The 9,200-nt window shown below is 44.3% G+C and overlaps 1 long non-coding RNA gene across 1 annotated transcript; it reads left to right on the top strand.

Moving 5' to 3' along the window:
* The first annotated feature begins 792 nt into the window (after positions 1-792).
* LOC129407602 (uncharacterized) lies at positions 793-1,589 on the top strand. The gene is made up of 3 exons (XR_008631622.1): positions 793-873; positions 1,324-1,438; positions 1,484-1,589. It is a non-coding gene; the product is annotated as an uncharacterized LOC129407602 (long non-coding RNA).
* The last annotated feature ends 7,611 nt before the right edge of the window (positions 1,590-9,200 follow it).

Below are 9,200 nucleotides of genomic sequence, written 5' to 3'. Positions count from 1 at the left end.
ACAAGGTCTAAACTAGATCTAAACTAGGACTAAACCAGGACTAAACCAGGACTAAACCAGGACTAAAACCAGGTCTAAACCAGGACTAAAACCAGGTCTAAAACTAAAACCAGGACTAAACCAGGACTAAAACCAGGACTAAACCAGGACAAAACCAGGACTAAACCAGGTCTAAACCAGGACTAAAACCAGGTCTAAACTAAACCACTAAACAGGACTAAAACCAGGTCTAAACCAGGACTAAACCAGGACTAAAACCAGGTCTAAACCAGGACTAAAACCAGGACTAAAACCAGGACTAAAAACAGGAAAACAGGACTAAAACAAGGACTAAAACCAGGTCTAAACCAGGACAAAACCAGGTCTAAACAAGGACTAAAACCAGGTCTAAACCAGGACAAAACCAGGATAAACCAGGACTAACCAGGACAAAACCAGGACTAAAACCAGGACTAAACCAGGTCTAAACCAGGACTAAAACCAAGACTAAACCAGGACTAAAACCAGGTCTAAACTAGATTTAAACCAGGTCTAAACTGGGACTAAAACCAGGTCTAAACCAGGTCTAAAACCAGGTCTAAACAAGGACTAAAACCAGGTCTAAACCAGGACTAAAACCAGGTCTAAACCAGGTCTAAAACCAGGTCTAAACAAGGACTAAAACCAGGTCTAAACCAGGTCTAAAACCAGGTCTAAACAAGGACTAAAACCAGGTCTAAACCAGGACAAAACCAGGACTAAAACCAGGACTAAACCAGGTCTAAAACCAGGTCTAAACAAGGACTAAAACCAGGTCTAAACCAGGACAAAACCAGGACTAAAACCAGGACTAAACCAGGACTAAAACCAAGACTAAACCAGGACTAAAACCAGGTCTAAACTAGATTTAAACCAGGTCTAAACTGGGACTAAAACCAGGTCTAAACCAGGTCTAAAACCAGGTCTAAACAAGGACTAAAACCAGGTCTAAACCAGGACTAAAACCAGGTCTAAACCAGGGTCTAAACCAGGACTAAAACCAGGTCTAAACCAGGTCTAAAACCAGGTCTAAACAAGGACTAAAACCAGGTCTAAACCAGGTCTAAAACCAGGTCTAAACAAGGACTAAAACCAGGTCTAAACAAGGACTAAAACCAGGTCTAAACCAGGACAAAACCAGGACTAAAACCAGGACTAAAACCAGGACTAAACCAGGTCTAAAACCAGGTCTAAACCAGGACTAAAACCAGGACTAAACCAGGACTAAACCAGGACTAAAACCAGGTCTAAAACCTTAAAACCAGGACTCTAAACCAGGACTAAAACCAGGACTCTCTAAACCAGGACTAAAACCAGGACTAAACCAGGACTAAAACCAGGACTAAACCAGGACTAAAACCAGGACTAAACCAGGACTAAAACCAGGACTAAACCAGGACTAAAACCAGGACTAAACCAGGTCTAAAACCAGGATAAACAGGACTAAAACCAGGACTAAAACCAGGACTAAAACCAGGACTAAAACCAGGACTAAAACCAGGACTAAACCAGGACTAAAACCAGGACTAAACCAGGACTAAAACCAGGTCTAAACCAGGACTAAAACCAGGTCTAAACTAGATCTAAACCAGGACTAAACCAGGACTAAAACCAGGACTAAAACCAGGACTAAACCAGGACTAAAACCAGGTCTAAACCAGGACTAAAACCAGGTCTAAACTAGATCTAAACTAGACTAAAAGAGGTCTAAAACCAGGACTACTAAACCAGGACTAAAAACCAGGACTAAAACCAGGTCTAAAACCAGGACTAAAAACCAGGACTAAAACCAGGACTAAACCAGGACTACTAAAAACCAGGACTAAACCAGGACTAAACCAGGTCTAAAAACCAGGTCTAAAACCTAAAACCAGGACTAAAACCAGGACTTAAAACCAGGACTAAAACCAGGGCTAAAACCAGGACTAAAACCAGGACTAAACCAGGACTAAAACCAGGACTAAACCAGGACTAAAACCAGGTCTAAACCAGGACTAAAACCAGGTCTAAACTAGATCTAAACCAGGACTAAAACCAGGACTAAACCAGGACTAAAACCAGGTCTAAACCAGGACTAAAACCAGGTCTAAACTAGATCTAAACTAGATTTAAAAGAGGTCTAAACCAGGACTAAACCAGGACTAAAACCAGGACTAAACCAGGACTAAAACCAGGACTAAACCAGGACTAAAACCAGGACTAAACCAGGACTAAACCATGCAGCGTGGTACGTGTCTCCTCGTTTTCTATCAATAACATTTTTAATTTGGTTCAGCAAAGTTTGGGCTTTTTATTTTCTTTTATCAGACAAAACTTCTTATGTTACGATTTCCTCGTCTTTGCTTCTCTACAACAAATCAAATAATCCAAAGTATTCAGATACGACATGTAGGGGTGTGTAATCTGTAATCTGTAGGGGATTACGTTGGACTGAGACCGGGAACAGAACCAGGACTGAGACTGAGACTGAGACCGGGACTGAGACCAGAACCAGACCAGGACTGAGACCGGGACTGAGACCGGGACCAGACCAGGACCAGACCAGGACTGAGACCGGGAGCAGGACCAGGACTGAGACTGGAACTGAGACCGGGTCCAGAGCGGAACCAGACCAGGATTGAGACCCGGACTGAAACTGGGACTGAGACCAGAACCAGACCGGGACTGAGAACAACAAGACCAGAACTGAGACCGGAACCAGACCGTGATTGAGATTGGGACTGGGACCGGGACCAGGACCAGGACCAGGACTGAGACCGGGACTGAGACCGGGACTGAGATCGGGACCAGACCAGGGGGAACAGGACCAGGACTGAGACTGGGACTGAGATCAGGACCCAACCGGGACTGAAAAACGGTTTAGTCCTGATTTAGTCCTATTTTAGTCCTGATTCAGTCCTGGATCGGTCTCACCTTACAGCGACTCCAGAGTTTCGCCCGTAGCCCTAAAACTGTACGTGTGATCTGAGGACTTTATGAAAAGCTTCTCTCAGATCTTTAAAGAAGCGTCCGTTTGATGTGACGTCGGCGGACCCTGAAGGCTCGTCCCTCCGCAGGCGACGGCGGCGGAGATGAAACGGCGAGCGGTTTTGCGAGCTCAACAGTATCGGGTGTCCGGGTGTGTCAGAGGTGAGCGGGTCCGTGTCAGAGCGCAGGTGAGGGCCCGGGCTTTAGTCATGTGACCGGCGTCCGCGGTAAAAGGCACCTGAGGGGGAGGAGCCTGAGCCGATAAGGAACACCGACAGGGCCTGAGGTGACAGGCGAGGGTCAAAGGGCGGCCGGGGATTAGACGCAGAGAACAAAAAGATGATAAATGTGAAGTAAACATGACGAACGTGAAAGAAGCGGAGGTTTTGACGTTTTAAAACCTGAAGTCGGAGTTTGTTTGTGGAATACTGCAAATCATTAGAAACTTTAGACTTTTAGACTTCGTATTTTCTTCTCTTCTTCTCTCTCTTTCCCTTTTTGATCTTATTTTTCATCATCATAATTGTTATTGTCTTGTAATTGTTTGCCTCCATTACATTTTTTGATAATATCTGGATTTGATACTGATTAAGATGGTGCTTTTTTTGAAAATAAAAGGGGAAAAAAGTCATTGTGTCAAGATACTTCACCCACTTTACCAAGAATGAAAGTGGTGTGTGTCTGTGTGGCCTCCTCACTTCTTTAAATCCGCCCCAGGGCAGCTGTGGCTACACTAGTCGCTTGATGCACCGTGCAGAGCTCTGGGTGTCTCCGGGCGCTTTCACACCGCAAGTTTGATTATTTTGTCTGCACCAGGCAATAAATGTGTTATTCTGTAGTGTTTAGACTCAAGTGTGTTTCTTTCACACCTGGAAACAAACCAAAACTGAAGTATCAGACACACAGTGGATCTGCTGCACACGGCGGCTGTAGCTCAGTTGGTAGAACATTCACCCACTGATCTGAAGGTTGGCGGTTTGATTCCAGCTCTTGACATAAACATCACAGGTTGAGTGGTCAGATCCACTGACCTACAGTTTGGCTGGTGTGATTCCAGCTCCAACAGATGAATGCTGCTGTTGTGTCCTTGAGCAAGACACTTAACCCACCTTGCGTACACTGGTGTGTGAATGAGTGAGTGGTTCTTTGTTGTGAAGCACTTTGAGTGCCTTGAAGGTGGAAAAGTGCTATAGAAAAATGTGACCATTTACCATGACTTGGGGAGGCTCTCCTGCGTGTCTTTCAGAAGTGAGGCCGAGACAAACCGTCTCACCCAGCGGCCTTCACACAGAGCCTCTTCACACAGAGCCTCTTCACACAGAGCCTCTTCACACAGAGCCTCTTCCACACAGAGCCTCTTCACACAGAGCCTCTCCACACAGAGCCCCTCCACAGGACGCGGGCCGGTCCCCACCAAGCAGAAGCAGGCCTCAGTCTTGGACGGGCAAACCTACAGAACACCAACCCCGACCTCCGTCACACCCCCAGAGGCCTGCCAGTCCACAGGCTCAATTTGATGGGCAATGAGGGCTGGTGTGCTTAATTCGAGTGTCCGAGCTGCCCTCTCTTGATGCATTTTGAATAGTTCGTTTGGACCTACTGTCTCTGGTTTGGACCCGAGTTTGCGTTCTCACCAGAAAGACCGTACCAGAGTTTTTTGCGCATTTGGTGCAGAATCAATCGGACCAAGACCACCTCTTTTCGAGATCTCGGTCCGCTTGATTTTGTGCAGATCCGAATGCGACTGAGGCTTTCACACCAACGAAAACAAACTGAATTAAAAGCTTCTGGTTGGAATGGAACGTTTGGTTCTCCAACTACTGTCAGTGTGAAAGAACCCGTAAAAGGCAATATTATTATTAGACATCAACCTGAAAGTACTATTTATGGCAGGGCTGTCAAACATACGGCCCGGGGGCTGAATCCAGCCCTCCAAGACCTTTACTCTGGCCCTTGGCTGATTTTCTACTAAAATATTTTAATTATATTTTTTATTAAAATATGGGTAATTTTCTGCATTGTTTATCATCGTGCTCCCACCACAGCAGCACAAATGAAGACTTGTCTCTTTCCAAACGCTCTTAAAGGACGATCGTTTTGACTGTTGACCGTGACACCCTCATCAGAAAAATGTCCAACATGAGAAAAGTGGAGCCGAGTGCAGGATTTTACAAGAAAAATGGACTATTTGCATACAAGTTCATGTTAAAACATTGTGTTGAAATTACATTTTTCTTAAAGTTTCAGGTTGTTCAGAATATTATAATATTTTGTAAAAGAAAGAGTTCATCAGTTAAAAATATGTCTTTAATAGATTTGTGTTTCTCTGCACAAATATTTGAACTTATTGTTATTTTTGGGGTTTATATGACATGAGTTTTCTGATCCGGCCCCTTTGGGATCAAAGTCGGTTGGATACGACCCCCTGGACCAAAATGAGTTTGACACCCCTGATTTTCAGAGTATGACCATGTTTTGATTTTTTTATTTATGTTTTGACCTAAAAAGCCGCCAAAATTGAATCATTAAGGTGTGATTGTTTGTATTAAAGTTTGCGTTACACCTTCACGTTGTGCCTTTGTACAGTTCCAAAGTTTAGGTTTCATTTCACATCAGCGGTGACACAATCATTCCCTTTAATAACGTGACCTCCCCTTTAAACACTGATAAGACGTTCTTGTATGGCACCAGAGTTCGCTCACTTCACAAGGTCGCACCGGGACGTCAGTATCAGTCTGCGTGTTTGTTCTACTTTTATTGACTCAAACAAAGGAATCCGGGGCTCATTCTTGCCGGAGAGCGAACAGGGAGCGGCGGCGGCGAGATCATTACCGCCGTGAATGAGTAACTTCCTCCCACGGCCGGCGCGGTGAGAGTCAGGGCGCCCGTTATCTGCGCCGCGGCTCTTATCGGGATCAAACGCGCCGCGACGGGCTTGAGCGCAGCAGCGGAGGGTTTAGGACGACTGTTGGGCAACTGACTTCAGAACTGTAATGTGACGATTTTTATTTAGTATTGTAGAACTTTAAGATAATTTCAACAAAATGACTGTCACTGATCGTCAAATAACAATCAGAGAAAATGCAGAACTTTTACGCCGTATATGGACTGAACCAGGACTAAACCAGGTCTAAATCGGGACTAAATCAGGTCTAAACCAGGTCTAAATCAGGTCTAAACCAGGTCTAAACCAGGATTAAACCAGAGCTGAACCTGAACTAAAACAGGTCTAAACCAGGTCTAAATCGGGACTAAATCAGGTCTAAACCAGAACTGAACCAGGTCTAAATCAGAACTGAACCAGGGCTGAACCAGGTCTAAACCAGGTCTAAATCAGGTCTAAACCAGGATTAAACCAGGATTAAACCAGAGCTGAACCTGAACTAAATCAGGTCTAAACCAGGTCTAAACGAGAGCTGAACCAGGACTAAACCAGGACAGAACTAGGACTAAACCAGAACTAAATCAGGTCTAAATCAGGACTGAACCGAGGACTAAACCAGGTCTAAACCAGAACTGAACCAGGTCTAAATCAGAACTGAACCAGGGCTGAACCAGGTCTAAACCAAGTCTAAACCAGGACTGAACTAGGACTAAACCAGAACTAAATCAGGTCTAAATCAGGACTGAACCGAGGACTAAATCAGGACTAAACCAGAACTGAACCAGAGCTGAACCAGGACTGAACCAGGACTAAACCAGGACTAAACCAGGACTGAACCAGGTCTAAACCAGGACTGAACTAAACCAGGACTGAACCAGGTCTAAAGCCAGGACTAAACCAGTCTAAACCAGGACTGAACCAGACTAAACCAGGTCTAAACTAAACCAGGACTGTCTAAACCAGGACTGAACCAGGACTGAACCAGGTCTAAACCAGGACTAAACCAGGACTAAACCAGTACTGACCCGAGGATTGAACCAGGACAAAATCAGATCTAAACCAGGACTAAACCAGGTCTAAATCAGGTCTAAACCAGGTCTAAACCAGGACTGAACCGAGGACTGAACCAGGACTGAACCAGGTCTAAACCAGGTCTAAACCAGGACTAAACTAGGTCTAAACCAGGACTAAACCAGGTCTAAACCAGAGCTGAACCAGGTTTAAACCATTACTGAACCAGAGCTGAACCAAGACTAAACCAGGCCTGAACCGAGGACTGAACTGAGGACTGAACCAGGTCTAAACCAGGCCTAAACCAGAACTGAACCAGGTCTAAATCAGGTCTAAACCAGGATTTAACCAGTTCTAAACCAGGACTGAACCAGGACCAAATCGGGACTGATCTTGGACTGGGACCCTGAGAGAACCCGGGCGTCAGCGAGCGTGGAGTTCTGCGTCGGTCCTTTCACCCGCGGTCACCCGACGGTCTACGCGGGCGCACCTCGGGGGTTCGTCCCGACGCTCGAAAAACCGCAACTTCGGTTCTGCTGATATCGCGGCGATTTTAACGAATTTGTACGAAGCAAAACGAAAAACCCAACCACTTCAATCCAATTTACTCACATTTGTACGAGTAAAATATGACCATTTTTCCCCTGCAGCACATGACATCAATTCGTTACTTTTATAAGACGTTACTCCCGACACCGACTCTTTCATGTGCGCCGTCGGATCATAATTCAGTCCACAACAACGGACGAGTCAAGTGGAAGGGGCGACGGGATTAACGGAGGGAATTCACCGCGGCGAGCACGTCCCACGCACGGAAAAACCCATCAATCTAAAGAACTCATTTGACTCCGACGTACAGAGATGTTTACAGAGACGCGTTTAATTCCCAGAACGTTTTCCATTGTGTTAACGTCGACGGAGGCACAAAAAAAAAAAAAAAAAAAAAAAAAACGACACGCGTGATTAATACGTTTGTAATTTTAAGGAAGTGGCACCTCGAGGCGTTTAAAAGAAAGGAAGTGACATTCTTTGACACAATGCACGGACGCATAAACAGATGCTTTTTCAAATCAACGACGTGTACAGTATTTATACATGTTAAAGGTGCACAGGAGGTTGAGATGTGATCGCTTTGTCTAAAATGTTCCACAGTGCAGATTAAACCTGTTTATTTCAACTATAAGATACATTACAGGCAGTGTTTTGGAGTAACAGATTATTACATGTACCAGAGTTATGTAATCAGAGTACAAATGATGAGTAACTGTATTCGGTTACAGTTACTGTTTCAGTGAGTGGTAATTGGATTACAGTTACTTTGTTGGAATAAATGGATTACACGGTGGTATTTTCCTGTTTTTACATTTTGGGCTATATCGCTTTTTTTTCTTTTTTTTTTTTTTTTTTGGTAATTCCACTCATTGCCGAACACTAAATCAGGATTGAACCAGGACTGAACCCAGGTCTAAAACCAGGTCTAAAACCAGGTTTAAACCAGGTCTAAAACCAGGACTAAACCAGGTCTAAACCAGGTCTAAAACAAGTTCTAAACCAGGTCTAAAACAAGTTCTAAACCAGGTCTGAAACCAGGTCTAAACCAGGACTAAACCAGGTCTAAAACCAGGTCTAAACCAGGACTAAACCAGGTCTAAAACCAGGTCTAAACCAGGACTAAACCAGGTCTAAAACCAGGTCTAAACCAGGACTAAACCAGGTCTAAAACCAGGACTAAACCAGGTCTAAACCAGGACTAAACCAGGTCTAAACCAGGTCTAAAACCAGGTCTAAACCAGGTCTAAAACAAGTTCTAAACCAGGACTAAACCAGGTCTAAAACCAGGTCTAAACCAGGTCTAAACCAGTCTAAAACCAGGACTAAAACCAAGTCTAAAACCAGGTCTAAAACCAGGTCTAAACCAGTCAGGTTATAAAACCAGGACTAAAACCAAGGTCTAAACCAGGTCTAAAACCAGGTCTAAACCAGGACTAAAACCAAGTCTAAACCAGGTCTAAAACCAGTTCTAAACCAGGACTAAAAAACTAAAAAGTCTAAACCAGGTCTAAACCAGGACTAAAACCAAGTCTAAACCAGGTCTAAACCAGGTCTAAAACCAGTTCTAAACCAGGACTAAAACCAAGTCTAAACCAGGTCTAAAACCAGGTCTAAACCAGGACTAAAACCAAGTCTAAACCAGGTCTAAACCAGTTCTAAACCAGGTCTAAACCAGGACTAAAACCAGGACTAAAACCAAGTCTAAACCAGGTCTAAAACCAGAAACTTTTTTTTTTTCCTCCTTTCCCATAAAAAAAAAAATTTAAAA

This window comes from Boleophthalmus pectinirostris, unplaced genomic scaffold (genome assembly GCF_026225935.1).
Source record: "Boleophthalmus pectinirostris isolate CB_2022bp ecotype Guang Dong unplaced genomic scaffold, ASM2622593v1 HiC_scaffold_13, whole genome shotgun sequence".
Taxonomy (NCBI): domain Eukaryota; kingdom Metazoa; phylum Chordata; class Actinopteri; order Gobiiformes; family Gobiidae; genus Boleophthalmus; species Boleophthalmus pectinirostris.
This window is presented reverse-complemented; position numbering and strand designations above follow the sequence as displayed.